Source organism: Oryctolagus cuniculus, chromosome 16, assembly GCF_964237555.1.
Source record: "Oryctolagus cuniculus chromosome 16, mOryCun1.1, whole genome shotgun sequence".
In the NCBI taxonomy this organism is placed as follows: domain Eukaryota; kingdom Metazoa; phylum Chordata; class Mammalia; order Lagomorpha; family Leporidae; genus Oryctolagus; species Oryctolagus cuniculus.
Genome location: NC_091447.1, coordinates 60,581,910 through 60,604,863, shown reverse-complemented (window position 1 = coordinate 60,604,863; position 22,954 = coordinate 60,581,910). Strand labels below are relative to the sequence as shown.

Here is a 22,954-nt window from a genome sequence, read left to right as displayed (position 1 = left end):
ACCTGGTTGCCGCCTGGTCTGAGTGTCTGGAGGGCTGGAAGGAAGAGTGAGACCCAGTTGGAAGCTGGGCGAGAGGCCGTCCAGGTTCTGCAGCTTTGTAGAGACGTCACTAGGCGCATGCCCTGGGTGCTGGGGTGCGGGGACTGCCTTGCCCCTCCCCTGGTCCCCTTGTGAGACCTGGCCGGGAGCAGACTGCGGCGTCCTAGGCCTCGGTGAAACGCCGGCTCTGGCTGTGCACCGCCGACGTAGACGTCCTCCGCCCACATCAAGCACAGTGTGTGGGAGGCGCCGGAAGAGACCTCGGTCCGGTTTGTGAGGAAGTTGGCGTGGCTCGGGCCTGAAGAGTTCTAAACACAGGTGAAGCAGAGCTGGCTCCTGGGCCCCTCCTGGCTGGCTGGTGGTGGGCCGCCCCGAGCAGCTGCCAGGAGTTTGCCAGGGCCAGGGGAGGCCCGAGGGCTGCCACATCCTGATCTGTGCACTCCCGCCACCCTCTGGACCGCGAAGCTGTGTGGTCCCAGGGCCAACCAGGCTTCCGTTTGCCCTCGGTTTATATGGAGGCCTGGGAGAACTGTCTGGAGGGGTTGGCAGCGTCCCCGGCGTGGCTGCCGCGGAGCTGACAAGCCCTTGCTGGTGGCTGCTGGGGGCAGTAGGACGGGGGGCTGTCGGGTGAGAAGACGCGGGGAGAGCTCGGCCCTGAGTGTGACAGGCCCTAGTGGTGCTGCCAGCCGTGCGGCGTCTTCCTGTCCCGCCATGTGGACCCCTGATGCTCCTGTGTTTCCTGGAGGGGACCCTGGGGGCACCAGTGCGGTGGTCCACACCCAGGCAGCTTGTGCCAGCTCCCCTGCGCCCGTGCTGCCTCCCGGCTCCTAGAGAGAGGGCCAGAGGCACTGTCTGGGCAGCAGGGCCCCCACCACGGCCGTCAACGTCCTTACCCAGTCACTGCCCGCGGCTTTGCTGTCACCCTCCCTGAGACGCTCCTGCAAAGATGGGGCTGGGTGACAGAAGTATCTGCTCTGCGCGCCCCAAAGCAGCAGCAGGCGCTGGTGAGTGGGGGAGGCCTGGGGCCTGGCACGCGTGCCCAGACCATGACGGGGCTCTGCCTGGCGGTCTTCGCAGGGTTAGGAGGAGCTGTAGGTTCAGATAGCCTTGTGCAGAGTAGAGGGGTTGCCCCTGCACTCGTGGCGTGTCTGGTGTGCATCAGTCTCACAGCTGCCGCATCAGCTAAGGCTGAGCCAGGCCAAAGCCAGGATCCTGGAGCTCAGCCTGGGTCTCCTGTGTGGGTGGCAGGACCCGCGTGCTTGAGCCCTCGCTGCTGCCTGCGCTGGTGGGTCCAGATGAGGGCGCCTCGAACGCCGGCCAAAGGCCTGCCGTCGACAAGTGGCGTTTCTGGGTCCTGTGTGCGGGCAGATTCTGTCACTCCCACCTTAGGGGTGAGGAGGCCGAGCGAGGCACACACAGGGGAGTCGCCTGGTTGGGTCGCACAGTCCAGGTCTTCCCAGCACTGAGGGGCGAGAGGAGCACTCGCCATCCCGTGTGGCCAGGGCCACCTGGTTCTCAGGTGCTGGGGCTGCGTGCCGCCCTTCGACCTGTGCTGCGGGGACGTCTCCCGTCTGATTACCCAGGCACATGAAGGGAGAAGGCCAGACCGGCCCCGTGGTCCTTTCTCCTTCCTTCCTTTTTTTTTTTTTTTTTTTTTTTTTTTGACAGGCAGAGTGGACAGTGAGAGAGAGAGAAACAGAGAGAAAGGTCTTCCTTTGTTGTTGGTTCACCCTCCAATGGCCGCCGCGGCCGGTGCACTGCAGCCGGCGCACCGCGCTGATCCGATGGCAGGAGCCAGGTGCTTCTCCTGGTCTCCCATGGGGTGCAGGGCCCAAGCACTTGGGCCATCTTCCAGTGCTTTCCGTGGTGCATTAGCAGGGAGCTGAACCAGAAATGGAGCAGGGGCTGGTGCTGTGGCGCAGCGGGTTAATGTCCTGGCCTGAAGTGCCAGCATCCCATATGGGTGCCGGTTCGGGTCCTGGCTGCTCCACTTCCGATCCAGCTCTCTGCTATGGCCTGGGAAAGCAGTAGAAGATGGCCCAAGTCGTTGGGCCCCTGCATCCCCGTGGGAGACCCGGAAGAAGCTCCTGGCTTCGGATTGGTGCAGCTCCGGCTGTTGCAGCCAACTGGGGAGTGAACCATCGGATGGAAGACCTCTCTCTGTCTCTCTGCCTCTCCTCTCTCTGTGTAACTCTGACTTTCAAATAAATAAATAAGTCTTAAAAAAAAAAAAGTGGAGCAGCTGGGACTCGAACCAGTGCCCATACAGGATGCCGGCATTGCATGTGGCAGGTTTACCTACTATGCCACAGTGCTGTCACCACTCTTAAGCCTTTTTAAAAATTTTGTGTGTATATATAGATATGTATATGTGTGTATGTGTGTGTATGTGTGTATTTACACATACTTGAAAGACTTCAGAAGTTGGGTGTGTGTGTGTTAGCAGGGAGCTGGAATCAGAGGAGAGGCTGGAATCAGAGGAGGAGCTGGGGCGTGTGTTAGCAGGGAGCTGGAATCAGGAGAAGCTGGAATCAGAGGAGGAGCTGGGGCGTGTGTTAGCAGGGAGCTGGAATCAGAGGAGGAGCTGGGACTCCAATCCAAACATTCCGATATGGGATGTGGGCATCTTAGGTCCAGGGAGCATCGTAACCACTGCACCAAACACCCGCCTGGGAGCCTTGGTTTTTTTTTTTTTTTTAAGTGTTCTGATTAGGAAAGCCATAGAGACTACACAAGCCTGAAATCCTCTCTCCACCCCTTCCTCGGAGGAGCCATACTGAGTACCATAGCCTGTGTGAGAGTGGATGTGTGTGTGAGTGTGTGTGTGAGAATATGTGTGTAAGTGTGTAAGTGTGAGTGTGTGTGTATGTGACTGGGCGTGTGTGAGTGGGTGTGGGTGGGTGTGAGGGTATGTGTGTGTATGTGTGTGAGGGAGTGTGTGTGGGTGTACATGTGAGCGGGTATGTGTATGAGTGGTGTGAGTATATGAGGGGCTGTGAGTGTGTGAGTGTGTAGGTGTGTGTGTGATGGGGTGTGAATGTATGTGAGTGGGGGTGTGCATGTGAGTGGGTGAGTTGTGGGTGCACATGTGAGTGGTGTGAGTGTGTGTAGGCGTGTGAGTGTGTGGGTGTGCATGTGAGTGGTGTGAGTATATGAGGGGCTGTGAGTGTGTGAGTGTGTAGGTGTGTGTGTGATGGGGTGTGAATGTATGTGAGTGGGGGTGTGCATGTGAGTGGGTGAGTTGTGGGTGCACATGTGAGTAGTGTGAGTGTGTGTAGGCGTGTGAGTGTGTGATGGGGTGTGAGTGTGTGGGTGTGCATGTGAGTGGTGTGAGTATATGAGGGGCTGTGAGTGTGTGATGGGGTGTGAGTATGAGTGGGGGGTGTGGGTGTGCATGTGAGTGGGTATGTGTATGAGTGTGTGATGGGGTGTGAGTGTATGTGTGTGAGTGTGTGGGTGTGCATGTGAGTGGTGTGAGTATATGAGGGGCTGAGTGTGTGTAGGTGTGTGTGTGGTGGGGTGTGAGTGGAGGTGAGTGGGGGTGTGGAGGTGAGTGGGTATGGGTGTGTATGAGTGGTGTGAGTATATGAGGGGCTAGTGTGAGTGTGTGTAGGTGTGTGTGTGTGATGGGGTGTGAGTGTATGTGAGTGGGGGGTGTGGGTGTGCATGTGAGTGGGTGAGTGTGGGGGTGCACATGTGAGTGGTGTGAATATATGAGGGGCTGTGTGTGTAGGCGTGTGAGTGTGTGATGGGGTGTGAGTGTATGTGTGTGAGTGTGGGTGTGCATGTGAGTGGTGTGAGTATATGAGGGGCTGTGAGTGTGTGTGGGTGCACATGTGAGTGGTGTGAGTATATGAGGGGCTGTGAGTGTGAGTGGGGGTGAGGGCGTATGAGAGTGAATGTGTGTGAGTGTGCCCAGCATTTCTGACATCCTCCCTGTGGCAGTGGGCGCAGGTCCCCTCATTCCCTCCCGAGTCTGCACGCTCGTCCGCTCGTTTCCGTCAGCTGTCACTCACCCGAGTCCCCGTGTCTGTTGCAGGAGCGCCTCCGTGCCCCTCCGCGCCCGTGTGTGTGCGCGTGAGCCTGGGCAGCGGGGACTGGGGGGCGGCTCCCTGTACTTGTTTTGTCTGTGTCTCTCCCTGGCTTTCTCACCAGCGCGGCGCCCTCTTGCCGCAGCGGGAGCTGCCGTGGCGCAGGAAACCCAAGCGTGCGGAGGGCTGACACAGGACGGGCGGGGCCCCGTGGAGGGGAGAGGCTCCCAACAGTGCTGGGCCCTTGTGGCTCCTGTGTGGTTTTGGCGAAGGACCAAACACCACGGAACCTCGGCTTCTCCCCCTGGCAGGTGGTGAGGGCTGTGACTTCCGTTCCGAGCACCTGTGGGCTGAAGCCAGCCTGTGCATAGCCTGCGTTGCTGCAGGAGGCGAGCCAGGAGCCAGGGTGAGGGTGCTGAGGGTGCCACCTGCCTCCTGGGACACAGCTGTGCGGTGCTGAGCTAAACCTCAGAGCTGTGGCGTGTGTCATGTTTAACATGGAAAGCCTACAGCAGAGAGAAGGGCAGAGCAGCCCCCCCCCCGTCCAACTGCAGCAGTTAACAGCTCACTTGGCCCTCCCCCTGGTTGCAGGATTGCCGCTCCAGCCCCACACGTCAGAGAGAGAGAGAAGGCGCTACACAGATCTAACCGGGTTAATGACTGGCGCGGCCATTGGCACGCTGCCTGGGAGTTCGAGTCTGCCTGCCACGTACCGGAGTGTCTGAGTTCAAGTCCTAGCTCCTCTTCCCATCCAGCTCCCTGCTACCCCCGTGGGAGACCTGGAGAGCTCCAGGCTCCTGGCTTCAGGGTGGCCCAGTCCTGGCTGTTGTGGCCATTTGGGAAATCAGCCAGTGGAATGGAGATTTCTCTCTCTCTGCCTTTGAACTAAATACTTTTTTAGTTTTTTAGTGGATTTATTTATTTGACAGGCAGAACAACAAAGAGGAAGAGAAAGAGATTTTCCCATCCCCAGATAATCATAAAACCCAAGTTTTGCCAGGTCTGGGTCAGGCTTCAGCCAGGAGCCGGGAACTCCATCTCGGTCTCCCATGTCAGTGACAGAGGCCCAGGGGTTTGAGCTGTCAGCCACTGCCTTCCCAGGCGCGTCAGCCCCCATGGCCTTCGACCTGAGGAGTGCAGGCAGGGGTGCCTGTGCCTGGCACGAGGCCCGGACTCGCGGGCCCTGTGCGTGGATGCGCGTGTGCAGCCTCGGCGCTGGCACCTGTTGGACCAGCTCTGCCACATCTTAGCTGCTGAGGAGGGAGAGCCGCTGGCTTGTGGCCCATAGCCCACGAGTGAGGTCTTCTCACGGCCTGGCCGGAGGACGCAAGTCCAGCAGGACGGGGTCTGGCTGGGGCGACTGCAGATGTCTGCTTGAGGTCACCAGCCGGCCTCGTCAGCCCTGCCAGCGCTTGCCGAGCGTGCTGCTGGCCTCGGGGTGTTGCGGTGCCAGGCCTCTGCCTCCCTGGGGCACTGCTTTCCCTGGGAGGGGTCTGCAGCGCTCTCTGAGGGTCTCACCTGTGGGCGTGGCTGGCTGATCGCAGGTGCTGCCCTCATCGCGTGCTTGGCCCTGCACCTCTCCAGGGAGTCCAGGAGAAAGGACTGGGTCTTCTCTAGTGGGCACTGCCGCTCCTGTCTGCTTTCTGTGGGTGCGAGGAGCCACTCCCACAATCCAGGGCTTCTGGGCAGCGCCTCGCGGGAGCAGGGACACCCGAGTGCCCGCGTGCGGGGCTGTGAAGCGCCCAGCAGAGCCTGGCCCAGCAGACCTGCTCTGTTGTCCTGTGGCAGCGCGCTCAGCCTAAGGCTGGCGAGTCCCACCTTGGTCTTGATCGTTGCTGTGAGCATGTGGGGGGCACCTCCTGCCTCCTGGGCGTGTGAATGGCCCTCACTCGGCACCAGGCCCCTGGGAACCAGGAGCAGTGGCCCTGTGGGCTGGAGGACAGAAACCACATATCCCGTACACTGAGGCAAGAGACCGAGGTCACAGCCAGAGGTCAAGGGAGGGTTGAGCCCAGCTGCAGGGTTGGGTCGGGGAAGGGAACGCACAGGTCCTGGGTCCAGCCCAGGGCAGAGTTGGAGGAAGAGCGGGCAGCCACTGGCGCCTCTGGTGGTTGGAGGTGAGCTGTGCGCCTGGAGCTGGCTGCAGTGCCGGGGGTGGAAGGAGCTGTGCTGGAAGTGAGGGTAGGGAGCTGACACAGGGTGCGTAGGGCTGCCTTGACAGAGAGGCGGGAAGAGGGCCCATCCCCAGGCACCCTCTCTGCTGCTCTCCAGGTGCTGCAGGCCGGATTCCCCCATGGGGATCAGTGCTTGCCGCGTCCCGGAGCCCAGCGCTGAGCCTCTCACAGGAAGAGCCGGGGCTCTGCAGGGCGGGCTCCCCCCGCGGCCTGGGCTGAAGCCTGTGCTGTTGGAGTGCTCCCTGCCAGGCCCCGAGCGGGGGGCTGCCTCCCTCACCCCCCCCCCCCCCAGCTTGCGGCTCTCGGGGAGGCAGACGTTTTACGTTCTGTTTATTTATCTGAGTGGCAGAGAGCCAGAGCTGCAGAGCTCCCAGCTGGGGGCGCTCCCCAAATGCCCAGAGTTATGGGCGGAGCCAGGAGCCAGGAGCTCCATCCGAGGGTCCTGTGTGGGTGGCAGGGACCCAACTGTGAGCCATCGCTGCTGCTCCCAGGGGGCGCATTAGGAGGAGCAGAGCCAGGATTTGAACCCAGGCCCTCCAACGTGGGACAGCAAGGCAGACACCTGCCCCTCCTGCGTCCATCTGGAGCAGACTCCAAGTGTCCCTGTGTCACGGCTAAGTGTTTCAGAGGCGCCTACGAGACCCTTACTTGATGACACCCTCGCTACGCCTGTGCTAGTTTATAGCAATCCTTTGGAAGCCGGCGTTTGAAGTCTTGTTTCCTCTGCTGAGAGCAGGATCTGGTAAGATCCAAGCCTGGTGACCCTGGGCTTGTCTCTTAGGTCCCTTGTAATCCCTGGGCGTGCCCTCTGCCAGCGTTTGTTGTTGAAGGAGCCGCCCTGTGCGTGCTGCCCGTCCCTGTGCTGTGTCGTTCCCACTGTGGGTACGTCTGTGGTAGTGGCCGGGCAAATGGCCCATGGCGGTCATAGCACAGTGTCAGTCTGGCCTCCTGCGTCCACTGGAGTGTGCTCATGCCACCCCCTCGTCCGTGTTTACCTGGGGCAGGACAAGGGCTGGGCCCTCGGGTTCTTCCCCAGCCCCACACGCAGTTCTGAGTCATGGCCTGACACCGCCTCCCGCTGACCACAGCCTTGCCTGGCGGCCGAGCCCTGCTGCCCCCCACCCTCTGTCCCTTCAGCCCCAGCCACACTGGCTACTCAGGGCTGTCAGCGAGGACGCTGTGGCCTGGGAGGCAGATTCCCCACTGGGTTCAGCCGGGAGCGCCTGTCCCTTCCCCCCGCTTGTCTGCCCAGCTCCAGGGAGCCTCCTAGCCGGCCCCCCAGACACACCCTTGTTAGACCATCTCTCCCTCCACCAAGAAACTTTTTATTTAAGGAATCCAAACTCCAAGTACAACGTTAGGAATACAGTGCTTCTTCCCACCGTACCCGCCCTCCTCCTCCTCCTCCCATTCTCCACTAAGATCCATTTTTGATTAACAGTATACACAGAAGACCGACTTTATACTAAGTAAAGACTTCAACAATTCGCACAAAAAAACCCACAGAGCTGTTCCTCAACAGTGGAGACAAGGGCTGTTCAGAGTCATTGCCTCTTGAAGCTAATCTCACTTCTTTGTTTCTGTTTTTGCTTTCCTTTTTTAGACACTTAAAATAAGCACCCAGGAATGGTACATTTTCTGTGAGCACTTTGGCGTGGTTATAATGCAGCTCCGAGGACAGAGGTCCTGCTCGGGAAGGCAGTGCACAGTGACTCTTGTAAATTTAGCCATTAGCATTCTCATGTATGACGTCAGTGGTCACCCGAGGCTCTTGACGTGAGCTGCCTAGGCTATGGAAGCCTCTTGAGTCCCCAGACTCCGTCAGTGATTAGACAGGGCCGTGAGCAAAGTGGACGTTCTCTGCTCCTCCAAAGGAAAGTGCCTCCTCCTCTGATGGCCACTTCTTTCCACTGGGGTCTCACCCACTGGGGTCCTTCATGGAGGACAGTTTTTGCCACAGTCTTGGCTTCCCACGCCTGAGATGTCGTGGCATCGCATTCAAGCATCTGCCAGTGCTGGCCAGCACCAAGGGGAGGAGCAGGTGAAGGATCACCACAGCCCCCCGGCACACAGGTGCCTCTGGGGGGGAGGGGCGTGGGGGAGGAGCGCTGCCCGGGTTTGAGGAGCGGAGGGCTCGGCGATGCCGTCCGTGTCACCCACAGCTGTGTCCGGCCACCCGGCTGCCCGTGCAGATGTGGGGGCTGCTTTCCTGCAGGACATGAGGTCAGGGTGCTGGGGCCCCCACGCTTGTCCTCAGGAGGCTGCCCCCTCACGGCCCCTTGCGTGTGTGTCAGCGGGAAGCAGAGAAGGAGAGAAGGGGAGAGGTGCTCTCCTGGCAGGCCTGCCCCTCCCAGCTCCTCACCCAAGGGGAGGGCGGTTTCCAGTCTGGTTCAGACCAGTCTTGAACCCTCCCCTGAGGTTGGGGGAAGCCCACCTGAGCCCAGGTCCTGGTGGGATAAAGAAGACCTGTTTTCCTGTGTGGCGCCCTAGCACTCACCACCCCCAGGGCTCCTTCCCATGACACATGCAGCGTGGGGACAGCGTTTGTGGTCCACCCTGGGAACTCGTGCGTGGCAGGACGCTGCCAGCTTGCTGACGTTGCATACAGCCTGCCGTTCCCACGCCCAGCCACAGCAGAGCTTGTCTGGTGGACAGGGCTCAGACACCACCCAGAGCCCCGTGCTGCTGCCTCCTCTGTCCCAGGACTAGAACGTGACTGAGCCGTGCGCCTGAGCTGCAGGACAGGGGCCTGGCGGGCGTGGGGAGGCTGCAGACCGCGGGGGCGCAGGGCAGGGCCTTTTTCCTCACCCCCTCCTGGGCAGATCTCTGAGCACAGAGGCCCTGCTCAGGCACCTCCACCAGGCCCCAAACTGCCAGACCTTTCTCTCCTAGTGAGTAGCATCTTATTTTTATTTGATATTTATTCATTTATTTTTATTTGAGAGGTAGAGATGCAGACAGAGAGAGGGAGAGGCAGAGAGAAAGGTCTTCCATCTGCTAGTTCACTCCCCAGATGGTCCCAACAGCCGGAGCGGAGCCCATCCAAAGCCAGGATCCAGGAGCTTGTTCCGGGTCTCCCACATGGGTGCTGGGGTCCAGGCACTTGGGCCAGCCCCCACTGCCTCCACGGGCCATCAACAGAGAGCAGGGTTGGAAGTGGAGCAGCTGGGACACGAGCTGGTGCCCATGTGGGATGCCGGCGCCACAGGCAGAGCCGTAGCCTGCTGTCCACAGCGCTGGCCCCAGTGAGTGGCATTTTAGTAGCTTGAGGTCTGTGTCACACGTCAGGTTCCCCTTTCAAAGTGGATGTTGGTGTGCTCACAATGCTGTGCAGTTACCACAATTTTTGGCAAATTTTATTTCTGTATTTGAAAGGCAAACAAAGAGCTCCCGGCTGCTGGTTCACTCCCCGGATGTCGACAGCAGCTAAGGCCGGGGCGCTGAAGCCTGGGCTCAGCAACTGTGTGCATCCCCCGCGGAGGCGGCAGGGACCAAGTACTCGCGCCGTCACCACTGCCTCCCGCAGTGCACGTTGGCAGGAAGCTGGGACTGGGAGCGAATCCGGGACTCTGACCCAGGCGCCCGCCTGGTCAGCAGTTCTCTGAGCCCAGGGTGTTCCCTGCAGCCCAGCAGTGCCTTCCTGCGTCCTCCTCCCCAGCCCCCGTCCACCAGGAATCCACCTCCTGTGCCTCCCAGCCGTGGAGCCCACGCGGTGTGGCCTTCTGCGTCTGCATCTGCGTCTGCCGAGCGTGCTGCACGCTGTGTGGTGTCAGCGCCTGGGACGTCCGCTGTGTGGGCGGGCCACGCTGTGCTCGTCCCTGCTTCTGGCCACGGACACTTGGCTGTTTCTGGTTTGGGGATATCACAAGGGATGCCGCGCCGTGAGCATAGGTGTGCACGTGTTGGTGTGTGTGTGGTGCGTGAGGCCTGGCGGTCCCTGTGTCTTCAACCTAGTGAAAGAACCCGGCTTTCCGAGGTGGCTGTCCCATTTCACATTCCCACCGGCCGTGTCCGAGGGTTCCCTAGGTCCTGTCTAACGCTTGCTTCTGTTTTGTGGATGTGGACGGCTACTGCCCTTGAGGGTGTGCCGTGGCATCTCATGGAGTCTTGCTGTGTCTCCTCTCGTGCACTTACTCACTATCTCTATCTGTAGAGAACTGTGTACCCAAACTCTTTGCTCACTTTAGATTTATATTATTTATATTTATATTATTTTTAATTTTTTTAAATTTTTATTTGAGAGCTGCAGGGAGATCTTCCATCCCCTGGTTTATTCTCCAAAAGCTTACAACAGGAGGTCAAGGCCAGGCCAAAGCCAGGAGCTGGGAACTTAACCAGTTCTGCTCCATGGGTGACAGACAGTGCCCCTGGTACTTGAGCCATCACCGTCACCGGCTGCCTCCCGGTGCGCATTAGCAGGGAGCTGGAGTCAGCAGCGGGACGAGACTGGAACCCAGGTGCTCCGCCGTGGGCTGGGGCCGTCTCAGGACGAGACTGGAACCCAGGTGCTCCGCCGTGGGCTGGGGCCGTCTCAGGACGGGACTGGAACCCAGGTGCTCCGCCGTGGGCTGGGGCCGTCTCAGGACGGGACTGGAACCCAGGTGCTCCGCCGTGGGCTGGGGCCGTCTCAGGACGGGACTGGAACCCAGGTGCTCCGCCGTGGGCTGGGGCCGTCTCAGGACGGGACTGGAACCCAGGTGCTCCGCCGTGGGCTGGGGCCGTCTCGGGGACAGCGTGTTCCGTGTGTGAGCTCATCACGGCCCTCGGGGTCCTCGCGGTCCCAGGCCCTCTTGGCTCCGAGTGGCAGAGTCGCAGCCCCACGGGTGTATCGCTGTGCCCTGGGGCTTTCCTGGCCCTCAGCTGTGGGTGTCGCAGCCTCATGTCCCTTCTCACGACTGCCACTTAGGAGCTCCTCACGCCCTCTCCCCCAGACCCATCCAGTGCCCGCCCCAAACCAGGAGCTGTTGGCCCTGTCGGCACTGCCGGGGGCGGGGGGGCGGCCAGAGCACAGGCCTCTGTCTCGTGAGGTGTCAGGGGTGTGGGTGGGCCTGGCGTGGGCAGTCTCGTGGTGCTGTGCTGCAGCCCCTCCGGGTCCCGTGCTGTTGTGTGACTCTGTGTAGTGTGCGGCTGTGTAGTGTGTGGCTGAGTGTAGCGCGTGACTGTAGTATGTGACTCTGGTGTGCGACTGTGTAGTGCGTGGCTGTAGTGTGTATAGTGTGCAGCTGTGTGTAGCGTGTGGCTGTAGTGTGACTGTGGTGTGTGACTGTAGTGTGTGACTCTGGTGTGTGACTCATGTGTGACTAGTGTGTAATGGTGTAGTGTGTGGCTGTGTGTAGTATGTGGCTGTGTAGTGGGTGGCTGTGTAGTGTGTGGCTGTAGTGCATGACTAGTGTGTGACTCTGTAGTGTGTGATTGTAGTGTGTGGCTGTGTGTCGTGTGCGGCTGTGTGTAGTGAGTGGCTGTAGTGTGCGGCTATGTAGTGTGGGGCTGTGTGTAGTGTGTGGCTGTGTAGTGCGTGGCTGTAGTGTGACTGTGTAGTGTACAACAGTGTGTAGTGTGTGGCTGTGTAGTGTATGGCTGTGTGTAGTGCGTGGCTGTAGTGTGCGGCTATGTAGTGCATGACTGTGTGTAGTGTGCAGCTGTAGTGTGTGGCTGTAGCGTGTTGTGACTGTGTAGCGTGTGGCTGTAATATGTAACTGTATGTGTAGTGTGTGTCTCTAGTATATGTGTATAGTGTGTGGCTGTAGTGTGCAACTTTAGTGTGTGTGGCAGTAGTGTGCGACTCTGTAGTGTGTGTGTAGTGTGTGACTCTAGGTGACTCTAGTGTGTGTAGTGTGTGGCCATTGTGTGTGAATGTGTGGTGACTATAGTGTGTGGCTGTAGTGTACAACTGTGGTGTGTGGCTGTAATGTGTATACTGTGTGACTCTAGTGTGTGGCTGTAATGTGTAGCTGTACTGTGTGTAGTGTGTGTCTCTAGTATATGTGTATAGTGTGCAGCTGTAGTGTACCACGTTAGTGTGTTTATCTGTAGTGTGTGTGGTGTGTGACTGTGTGGTGACCATAGTGTGTGGCTGTGTAGTGTACAGCTGTGCTGGGTGTGGTGTGTGTAGTGTGCACTCTGTGTCAGGTGTGTGGTGTGTGTCCAGCCTAGGACTGTGTCTGATTCTCCCTAAGGAGGAGCTGCAGCGTGCAGGTTCGGGACTTCAGAGTTCGGGGTTGGGGCTCAGCACCGTCGCTCAGCTGTGCCATCGGCACCTGTGGGGCGGGAGGGGCTGCAAGGGCCGCTGGGTTCTGAATGGCAGGAGGGAAGCCCGCGGAGGGTGCGGGCCCTCTGACCCCCGCCCTCTGACCCCGCTTCCTGTTTTCCTGGTCGCAGGAGGAGCCGAGGAAGGTCTGCTTCACCTACGACCTCTTCCTGAACCCAGAGGGCAACCCGCCCGTGAACCACCTGCGCTGTGAGAAGCTCACCTTCAACAACCCCACCACCGAGTTCCGCTACAAGCTGCTGATGGCTGGCGGGGTGAGTGGGCCCCGTGGGCGGGGCGCCAAGGGTGCTGGGGGTGCGCGGTGGTGCCCGGCAGGGCTGGCTGGGCGTTGCCAGCTGTGGACATGCGTCGCTGGTCTCCCTGCAGCGTCCTGGGTGGCTGTGGTAATTAGCACCTGCCTGCCCATCCACAAGGTCACCTGGGAGCAGAGGGCCCTGACAGAGCCTGCGGGATGCTGCTGGCCTCAAGGCAGGGGTGCGGGATGCTGAGGGTCATGGGAGGACAGCCCGGGGGTGTGCAGGGGGAGGAGCTGAGGCTGGGTCACAGGGCAGGGGTGCGGGGTGCTGAGGGTCGTGGGGAGGACAGCCCAGGGTGTGCGGGGGAGGGCTGGGCTGAGGCTGGGTCACAGGGCAGGGGTGCGGGATGCTGAGGGTCATGGGAGGACAGCCCGGGGGTGTGCAGGGGGAGGAGCTGAGGCTGGGTCACAGGGCAGGGGTGCGGGGTGCTGAGGGTCATGGGGAGGACAGCCCGGGGGAGGGCTGGGCTGAGGCTGGGTCACGGGACAGGGGTGCAGGATGCTGAGGGTCGTGGGAGGACCATCCCAGGGGAGGGCTGGGCTGAGGCTGGGTCACAGGGCAGGGGTGCGGGATGCTGAGGGTCATGGGAGGACAGCCCAGGGTGTGCGGGGGAGGGCTGGGCTGAGGCTGGGTCACAGGGCAGGGGTGCGGGGTGCTGAGGGTCGTGGGGAGGGACCATCCCGGGGTGTGTGGGGGAGGGCTGGGCTGAGGCTGGGTCACAGGGCAGGGGTGCGGGATGCTGAGGGTCGTGGGAGGACAGCCCAGGGTGTGCGGGGGAGGGTTGGGCTGAGGCTGGGTCACAGGGCAGGGGTGCGGGGTGCTGAGGGTCGTGGGAGGACAGCCCGGGGGAGGGCTGGGCTGAGGCTGGGTCACAGGGCAGGGGTGCGGGGTGCTGAGGGTCGTGGGGAGGGACCATCCCGGGGTGTGTGGGGGAGGGCTGGGCTGAGGCTGGGTCACGGGACAGGGGTGCAGGATGCTGAGGGTCGTGGGAGGACCATCCCAGGGGAGGGCTGGGCTGAGGCTGGGTCACAGGGCAGGGGTGCGGGGTGCTGAGGGTCGTGGGGAGGACCATCCCAGGGGAGGGCTGGGCTGAGGCTGGGTCACAGGGCAGGGGTGCGGGATGCTGAGGGTCGTGGGAGGACAGCCCGGGGGAGGGCTGGGCTGAGGCTGGGTCACGGGACAGGGGTGCAGGATGCTGAGGGTCGTGGGAGGACCATCCCAGGGGAGGGCTGGGCCGAGGCTGGGTCACAGGGCAGGGGTGCGGGGTGCTGAGGGTCGTGGGGAGGACAGCCCAGGGTGTGCAGGGGAGGGCTAGGCTGAGGCTGGGTCACAGGACAGGGGTGCAGGGTGCTGAGGGTCGTGGGGAGGACCATCCCAGGGGAGGGCTGGGCTGAGGCTGGGTCACAGGGCAGGGGTGCAGGGTGCTGAGGGTTGTGGGGAGGGACCATCCCGGGGGAGGGCTGGGCTGAGGCTGGGTCACGGGGCAGACCTCAGAACCACCACACCGCGGTGAAGCAAGCCAGCATTGTGTGTGAGTGTGGGGCGCGTTTCTGTGGCGTGTATGCTGTGTGTGTTTTGCGCATGCGACGTATTTGTGTGTTATCTGGGGCACGTGTGGGTGGTGTGGGGCGCAGGCCCGTCTTCGAGGGTGTTTCTTGCTCCATAGGGACCTCTGTCTCCTCCTGTAGTACAGGCGGGTCTTCTGGGAGCTCTTCTGTCTGAGCCCGAGCAGGTTTGCTCGTGGTAGGAGCTGGAGGAGCCCTGCTGTGTTCCTGATAAAGGTCCCTCTGTGATTCTGATCTGGCCTGGGGAGGCGGGGAGGTGGCGCCCGCGCTGGCGGCACTGGGGTGCAGGCAGGTGGCAGGGCCCTCCCCAGCACCGCCTCTGCACCCTTTGCATGGCACGCGCTCTCCTCCCCAGGTGTTTCTGGGCGTCCCCAAAGGCCCTGTTCTCTCCTTCTCTGGGAGACAGTCAGCGTCGCGGGGCCCCTGCGAGCCCCGTGTGGGGCCTCGGCTCCTGCGGGCGGCGGTTCCCTTTGCTCTGATGAGATGAAGGCTGTGAGGGCGTCGTCTAAACACATAAAACCCAGGGCAGGGCGGAGGCCGCGAGGGAGCGTGGGGAGGGCAGATCCGGCCGAGTCTGAAGGGCACCGCGACAGGGAGGCGGCCAGGCTGCACACAGGGCTGCCGGGGGAGCAGGTGCTGACAGCAGAGCGGCCCCCGCCCACGGGCAGCTGGCGGTGCCGGGATTACCGAGGGAAGTCCGAGCTGTACGTGGAGGAGAGCGGCTGTGCGTCCTGCCCTTCCTGGTGGTCACTTGGGGTCCTGGGATTTGTCACGACCAGGGTCAGCGGCCAGCCCTTCACGTCCTTGGCCCCATCTGCCCGCGGGGCGCGTGGTCTTGGCCATGACACCTGCAGAGGGAGAAGCACTCCTCCTGCCTGTGCTGAGGGTCTGTCCCTGACGAGGACGCGAGGGAGATGCGCTGTCCTGAGATGGCGTCGGGCTGGGCCTCAGCTCGGGGGAGGCAGGGCCTGGGCGGCCGCGTCCCGTGGCACACCTCGGTCTTGTCAGGTGGGCTGCCGTGCAGCCCCGGAGCTGGGGCCGCCCCGCCCCGCCCTGCTGCCTCCCTTGGCCTCCGCCGTCCCGTGAGGGCGTGATCTCGGCATCCCGGGATGAGAGGGCCGGCTCAGCCCGGAGCGCCAGGGCCGCGGGTCGTGAGTGACGCCGCTTCTGCGAGGTGGACGCTCCTTCTCCCTGCTCGCCGCCCTCTGGGAGCCCTTCCCTGACGGCTGAGCCCTCTCTCCCTGCAGCTGGCGTCCGGCAGCCCTACGGGAGCCAGACAGGTGTTCCCGGGAGCACTTCCTTGTGGCTCTGGCAGGAGTGGCTGGAGTGGGCGCCCCGCCCCGCCCCGCCCCGCGCAGGTCTTCTCTTGCCTCAGCCTCGCCCCTGCTGAGGCTCATCCCCAGGACACGTGGGAGCTGCCCTCGGCTCCCCCTTCTCCCCCGTGCTGGCCGCGGCTGTGCGTGGGGCCCTTCCGGGCTCAGCGTTGGCCGGGCTTGGCCCGTGGCTGCCTTCTCGCGCTCCCCGGCGCCCTCCCTCGCCCGTCTTGGCCGCTTGCCCGGGGCTTTGCTCCCCGGGGCCCAGCCGTCCTGGGCCCAGCGCTTCTCTTCGCTCCCCCGGAGGAGGCGCCTGCCGTTCTCTCGGGAAAGTGACGCTCAGGCCCCGTTCCATGGCGTCAGCCACGCTCGCTCCCGCGTTGTAACGCCTGTCTCTTCTTTGTCACTAGGTGATGGTAATGCCCGAAGGAGCAGAATCGGTGTCCAGGCCCAGCCCCGACTACCCCATGTTACCCACAATTCCACTCTCTGCCTTCTCTGACCCCAAGAAGACCAAACCGTCCCACGGCTGCAAGGTTAGTGAGGCGGAAGGCCCAGCCCCGGCCCGGCCGGGTGCCCTCCCGCTGCCGCCTGGGCCTTCCGCACCCGCACTCGCTCCGTGGCAGCTTCTCCCGAGCGCTCCGCTCCCCGGCACTCCCTGCCGCTCCCTTAGGGTCAAGGCGTAGGCCACGTCGTCCCGGGGCCTCGTCCCTGTGTCTTGAAGCTGCCCAGGCTGCTGCGCCAGCGCTGGGGACTGTCCCGCCACAGCCCTGTGCGCACGCTCGCTCCGGCCTCTGGGAGTCAGGCCGTTTCCATCTTGGGCCGCGCCCAGCCGCCTGCCTTCTTGGGGTCTGCGGCCTGGGCTGTGCCTGCCCGTGGCTGTTCCAGGCTTTGCTTCTCTGGCGGTGGCCGCCGCAGGCAGGGCTTACGTGGGGAGGGGCCGAGGCAGGGTCGCGTGCAGAGCTGAGTTCCTGGAGCAGGGGTGCTGTGTCTTCTCAGATCGGCCCAGTCAGGCCGGGGTCTCTCGCAAACCTCTCCGGAAGGCTCTGGGCCACGTCGCCGTGCCCACGTCGCCATGCGTGTGCGTTCCGCCCGGCGACTCTAGTCCAAGTCCCCACGCCCACGGCTGTGCTCTCTTCTCTGCGTCTCTTCCTTCTCTTTCCTGGGGGCTGGCGTGGGCCTGGGTCCCCCACGTCGGCCAGGGGGCTCACCTGTGTGTAACCCCACAGGAGAAGCACGCCTCAGGCATCCGCAGTCTTCGGTCTTCGAGCAGGGGTGGGACCTCCTGCAGAGGGTGAAGGGCAGGGACTTCCTACGGGGCTCCGAGCCCCAGGGTTCTGTGGAAGTCTGAGCGGAGCGGAGAGGGGGCTTGCTGTCCGCTTGCTGCATCGCCTGGACACTGCTGTGGCCCGATGGCCGCGGGGAGCAGTGCTTCCCGCCTGGTGGGGACAGCCTGCGGCCGCAGAGCTGTGTCTGCAGGGGCGGCCGGACCCTGGGAGCCCCCAGCAGGAACACCAGCTGGGCTTGCCTGCGGGGTCAGGGCTGTGGGCAAGGTCCCCGGCTCCACCTGCCCTGCACCTGGGAACCCGCGGGTGTGGTGGGCAGCGTCTGCGTGGGTTTCTCAGCTGCCACAAGGCCCTGCTGAGGTCCATCTCTGGTGTCCGCTCTCCCCGAGGCCCTGAGCCGTCAGCGCTGTGTGGCCCTCGGAGGGCGCGGCCCGTGAGTGGCTTCTGCCCTGGGGCAGTGGTGTCAGCTCTCTGCCCCGCGTGCCTGGAGAGCCTGGGTCTCCCACAGCAGGGGACCGCCGGCGAGCCTGGTGGTTGCGGCTGCAGGTGGGTCAGCCTGTGGTGCTTCCGTGCCCAGTCAGTCCCTGCCTCAGGCGGCAAGGCCAGCAGGACGTGCGCCCGCTGGGGCAGGCGTGAGGGCCCTCGCTCACCCCGGGTGCCTGCCGTGGAGGCTCCCTGTGGCGCTGGCTGGGTTCGGGCAGTCGGGCTGCTTGCTCTTTCTCTCTGTGCTTCACCGTTCTGGGGTCACGGGCGGCCCTGAGATGGGGACGGATGGGCTCTCGTCCCGTCCTCACGTTGGGAGAGACTGGAGGTGCCCAGGCCGCGCGTGGCAGTGGTGACTGTCGGGGCTGAGTGCTCGCCGGGTGCCAGGCCTGTGCCCTTGCCCCGTGACGCATGGCCGCCCCTCAGGTGTGGGTAGTGGGGTTGCAGACAGCACCTGGGAGGGCCCTGGCAGGGCTGCTCTCAGCCTCCATTCCACCTGTATCCTCACGGGGGCTCCACTCAGCTCTGAATTCCCACGGCTGAGACCCCAGTGTCCTCCCTGTCTCACCACCCAGATGGCTTTGATCCCGAAAGGCCTGGAGCGGGAGCCCAGTGGGCACGCCGTCAGTGTCACCTGCCTGGGTCAAGTGCACTGTCCTCCCCAGCTGTGCGGAGGGCAGGCTGGAGCGGGCCTGGACAGCTGGGGCGGGCAGGAAGCACCGAGGTGGAGAACGGGTGCTGGGGCCAAGAGGAAGCCAGGGAGGGGGCGAGGCCGCCCCAGCACCCCCGGAGCCAGCGTGGTGGGCCTGCCCCTCTGTGTGACTGCACTTCCCCAGGGACTCCTGGGGCCGGGCGTGGGCACTGCTCCCTGTAAGCTCGCCTGCTGCCTGACCCCCGCTCTCTGAGAGGTTCACTGTAGCTGGGCCTGAATCGGGTACAGTACACTTGGCAGGTTGGCGGGGTGGAGCAGGGCGGCCCCGGGACGCCGTGTGACCCCGCGTCTCCCCCACCCGCCCTCCCGCCTCGGCCCTGCAGGACGCCAACAAGGAGAGCAGCAAGGCCTCGAAGCCGCACAAGGTGACCAAGGAGCAGCGGGAGCGGCCGCGGAAGGACTCGGAGAGCAAGGGCTCCTCCCGGGAGCTGGAGCGCGAGCAGGCCAGGGGCGGCAAGGACGCGCGCAAGCTGGCCGAGGGCCGGCTGCCCAAGGAGGACAAGGCCCCGCCGCCCAAGGCCGCGTTCAAGGAGCCCAAGATGGCCCTGAAGGAGGCCAAGCTGGAGAGCTTGTCCCCCAAAGGGGGGCCCCAGCCCCCAGCCCTGCCCAAGGCTTCCAGCAAGCGGCCGGCCGCCGCGGACTCGCCGAAGCCCAGCGCCAAAAAGCCGAAGAAGAGCAGCTCGAAGGGGTCCCGGAGCGCCCCGGGCGCCTCTCCCCGCACCTCGTCTTCCTCCTTCCCGGACAAAAAGCCAGCCAAGGACAAGAACAGCAGCAAGGGAGAGAAGGTGAAGGCCGAGAGCGAGCCCAGGGAGGCCCGGAAGGCGCTGGAGGTGGAGGAGTCCAACTCGGAGGACGAGGCCTCCCTCAAGTCAGAGGTGAGGGGGGGCGGCCGGAGAGGGCGGGGGAGGTGCGGCTGGAACCCACAGCCCGGACTCACGTCCTGCTCAGTGAGCCTCTGCCTTGGGTCAGGGTCCCCAGGAGGCGGAGTCCGTAGTCCCCACGTGCCTTCGTGGGTGGCTCCGGGCAACACAGTGCCTGGGGCCATGTGCGGTGGCCTGCGTGGGCCTGGGCAGCTGATGGGCTCTCAGTCTCCGCGTGGTCAGCTGGGAGGAGTTCACTCCCCCACGTCTTCCTGCTGTTCTGCTCCTGGGCCCAGCTCCTGGCAGGCCGCACACAGGAGGGACATTGGGTGTCCGTGGTCAGCCCCCCAGGGACAGCCTGGCCCCTACAGAGGCGGTGCCAGGGCTAGTTTTGCAGCTGTGTCCAGTCAGCTCCTTGAAGGCCACCCACCGTCCAGTGACCTGAGCCACCAGGACCAACAGCAGGACTCTTGGCCTAGCAGCCAGGCCTCCTGGGAGGCCGTGGATGGTGGCGGCAGTGTCTCGACCACTGCGCTTGTGTCTGGAGTTGAGAGGACGGAAGCCTGGGTGTGTGCGTGAGCAAGTCCCGCCCTCCAGGGCAGCCCCCGGCACTGCTGCGGGGAGCTCCGCTTGAATGAGGTCCTGGGGGAAGGCAGTGTTGGCTTCTTGAGGGTTGCCTTGTGGCAGGTGACAGCGCTGGGTGGGGGCTGTCAGGCTGGGGGTGACACTGCGTCCCCTTGGCTCAGACACAGAAGCTGGTGTGCATCCCACAGCCAGCTGCTGGAAGACACGGTGTCACCTGGCAGTGTCACCTGCTGGCGGTCCTCAGCTGCTGGGCCCCAGAGCCACCTCACCAAAGCCCTAGGCCTGGCAGGTGCTCACCAGCACCCACGTCTACCTGCCCAGAGCCCCTAGGCCAGGGGGTAGGTGCTGGGGCCGTCTCCAGGCCTCTCTGCACCACGGGCTGGGCGGGCACCGCAGTGGAGGGCAGCTGAGGCCAAGAGTCCGCAGGGCCCCCCCTCCCCCCCCAGCTGGCCCTGCCCCAGACCCCTGCACTGACATGGGGGCACCCAGGGTGTCTAGCAGGGAGGTCCCCTTCACGTGGGAACTGTCGCGCAGGGTTGGGGCTGGTGTCCAGCTCTGTGGCCTTAAACACTGGGCTCCTGAGGCAGCAGCCACACAGGGAGGCACGGGAGTTCCTAGCCTCCTGTGCACGGAGTGGCTTCCGGGCAGGAGCCTTGGCCACCACGGGCCTCCATGAAGTACAGGTTTGTGGGGTGGGAAAAGCTGCCTGGCCTCCCCCTGCCCGTTTCAGGCCGAGTCTCGCTGGAGGCTGCCTGCAGCTCCACTGCTGGAAAGCCGTGGCCGTGACCGCTGAAGTCCGTGCCCAGCCCTCGCCCGCACTCCGAGACCGCTGGGCCGCTGCTGTGTCCAGGTCCCCGGGCTGGGCCCCTGGGGCCCTGAACCAGGCATTCGGGCTGCTCCAGCACCCCCTGGGCGCTGGCTGAAGCCTTCTGGATGCCTCTCCCTGCCGCAGGTCCACACGGGAGGAAAGACTGACTCCCCTGCGGACCTGAGCAGCCTGCGGGCTGGGGGACCCGCGGGAGGCAGTGGGGGCCCAGGTCCTTCCTCGGCCACCTTCCTGCAGGTGGCGCTGCTGAGCTGGCTTGCAGGGGTGGGGAAGCCGAGGCTTAGAAGTGGGGGCTGTGTGAGCCTGCGCCACAGGGCCAGTGTTAGAACAGGCACCCGGGGAGTGTGCAGGGGACTGTGCTGCCCAGGGAAGGCCATTTGCTAAGAGGGTGGGCGAGCAGGGGTTGGCGGGGTGTGTTTGGAGTGGGCTGGGTCGGGAGGAGAGGCCCCTCCCTCTCAGTACCCCCTGCTCACAGAGAGGAGAGGCCTTGTGCCTTCCTGGGCCCCTTCTGCAGGGGGGCTGCCCTGTCCCAGACGCCGCGGGGAGGAGCCAAGGGCCCCAGAGCGTGCGGGTTCTGCATCTCGAGGTCCTGAGCCCTGTCCCAGGGTTGTCTGCCGTGGCTGGCAGCCGCTGAGGCGGGCTGGACAGCCACGTGTGAGCGGCCCAGCGGCCGGGCAGCTTCTGCGGGGCTCAGGCTTGGGCTTCTGCCCGCAGAGCTTCCTGGCTGAGACCCAAGCCCGGAGCCAGCGGGTCCCTCCCGGCCCTGGCCCAGCCTCGGCTCTGCGGGGCGGGCACTTGCAGTGACCGGCTGGCTGCTGTGCCCCCAGGAGGCGCAGCCCCGTGCCCTCCAGCCCACGCACCCGCTCGCACACCCCGCCCTCCACGGGCCCCTGGCCGCCGCCTCGCGCCTTCAGTTCTTTGTCACGTTTGTTTTAGCTTTGGCTGCTCCCTGGTGACCGCGCTGGGGGGAGACGGCTGTGGCGGGGGTGGGGGGAGGGTGCCTGGCTCAGTGCAGCATCTGCCTGCCGTGCACACACTCAGCGCACACAGCGTGCACTTGGGCCCTCAGGCCCAGGACGGTGCCGGGGTGGGAAAGAGAAGTGGGTACCCAGGGCGGGCTCTGCTGTACCGGGTCCTCAGTGGGAAAAGGCGGTCACACTGCTGATGTCCTGGACTGGGGGAGGCTGCAGGGGCCCTGTGGGGACCCCAGAGCACCTTCTCCCCCTGCTCTGGCCTGAAAGGTGTCATTCTCCCCTCCCCCACCCGCCTGCCCCTGCCGGGTGAAGTCCGCCCCGTCCAGCCCGTCCAACTCCAGCTCCAGCTCGGACTCCAGCTCAGACTCGGATTTTGAACCGTCTCAGAACCACAGCCAAGGTGCGTCATGAGGCGGGGACGGGCGGGCTCCTGTGGGGCAGCCCCTGGGGTCAGGGTTCCCCGTCTCCCTGATGGCGTGGGACTGTTACCGAAAGCAGCACGCCCTGAGTCTGAAAGGGACAGGGAGGGAGGGGAGGCGCGGGGGCCGGCCCCGATGGGGCCGGGGGCAGAAGCAGTCCCCTGTCACCAAGTGTGGGGTTTGCTGGGGGAAGGCAGGGGGCCCAGGGGCTGCCCTGGAGCGGAGGGGCCCTGGGCTCGCACGGACCCGGAGGCCACGGCGCCCTCGCTCAGAGCTGAGGGAGGGCAGTGTGCCGCCTCCCCCGATGGCAGGAATCCTTTGGGGGCACAGGGAGGGGAGTGGCTGGGGGGTCTGGCCTGGGATTCAGGCGTGTGCTGGGGGATGGGGCCCTGAAAGCCTGTCCCCTCTCCAAGTGCTCTGATCTCTGGGAAGGGAGGGAACCTGCTGGAGCCAGGCCACGTGACCAAGGTAATTGAGGGCTTTGTGTCCCTCCGTTGCCGTGGTAACGGGAATATAAACCAAGATGCCGTCTGTAGGGGACTGGAACGGGTGCCTCTGGAGAAAGGGGAGGACGGTGGGCTGCGAGCAGCCAGAGGGAATTAGACGGGGCCTGGGCAGGTCTGAGTCGGGGTGGCTGGGTGCAGGGACCCTGTAGCCCAAGCAGAGCGTCCAAGCCCGGCTGTGGCCGCTGCGCCCGCCCCACCGAGGGAGGGAAAGCCCCAGACTCTGCACTTGGGGGCAGGGGCACCTCCCCTCAGCGGCACCGATGGACAGGCCCGGGGCCTGTGGACAGGCCCGGGAAGGTAGGCAGGGCGGGCACAGGGGTCCCTCAGGAGGCCGCAGGAAGGGCTCCCTGGGGGTCCTGGGTGTGCAGTAGGGTCACGGGAGTAGCTGCGCGTGGCCTGGGGGCGGGGACGCCGAGCTCAGCGGGGGGGCCCTCTCCTCTCCTCCAGGACCCCTGCGCTCCATGGTGGAGGACCTGCAGTCAGAGGAGTCTGACGAGGACGATTCTTCATCAGGTGACGAGGCCACCGTCAAGACGAACCCAGGACGGGACTCCAGGTGACTGGGTGGGGCGTCGGGTCCTGGGGTCAAGGGGCCCTGGTGGGTGGTGCTCTGCACT

The 22,954-nt window shown here is 64.0% G+C and overlaps 1 long non-coding RNA gene across 4 annotated transcripts in view; it reads left to right on the top strand.

The window, feature by feature from the left end:
• MLLT1 (MLLT1 super elongation complex subunit) overlaps nt 1-22,954 on the top strand; it is a 66,545-nt gene that overhangs the window by 39,669 nt on the left and 3,922 nt on the right. For 2 of the 4 annotated variants that reach the window (XR_007917997.2, XR_007917998.2), the window contains 5 exons: nt 12,623-12,766; nt 16,097-16,222; nt 18,491-19,042; nt 21,725-21,812; nt 22,785-22,893. This is a non-coding gene — a long non-coding RNA (MLLT1 super elongation complex subunit). The remainder of the gene's footprint in view (nt 1-12,622; nt 12,767-16,096; nt 16,223-18,490; nt 19,043-21,724; nt 21,813-22,784; nt 22,894-22,954) is intronic. The other 2 variants (XR_007917999.2, XR_007918000.2) reach the window with 1 other exon arrangement.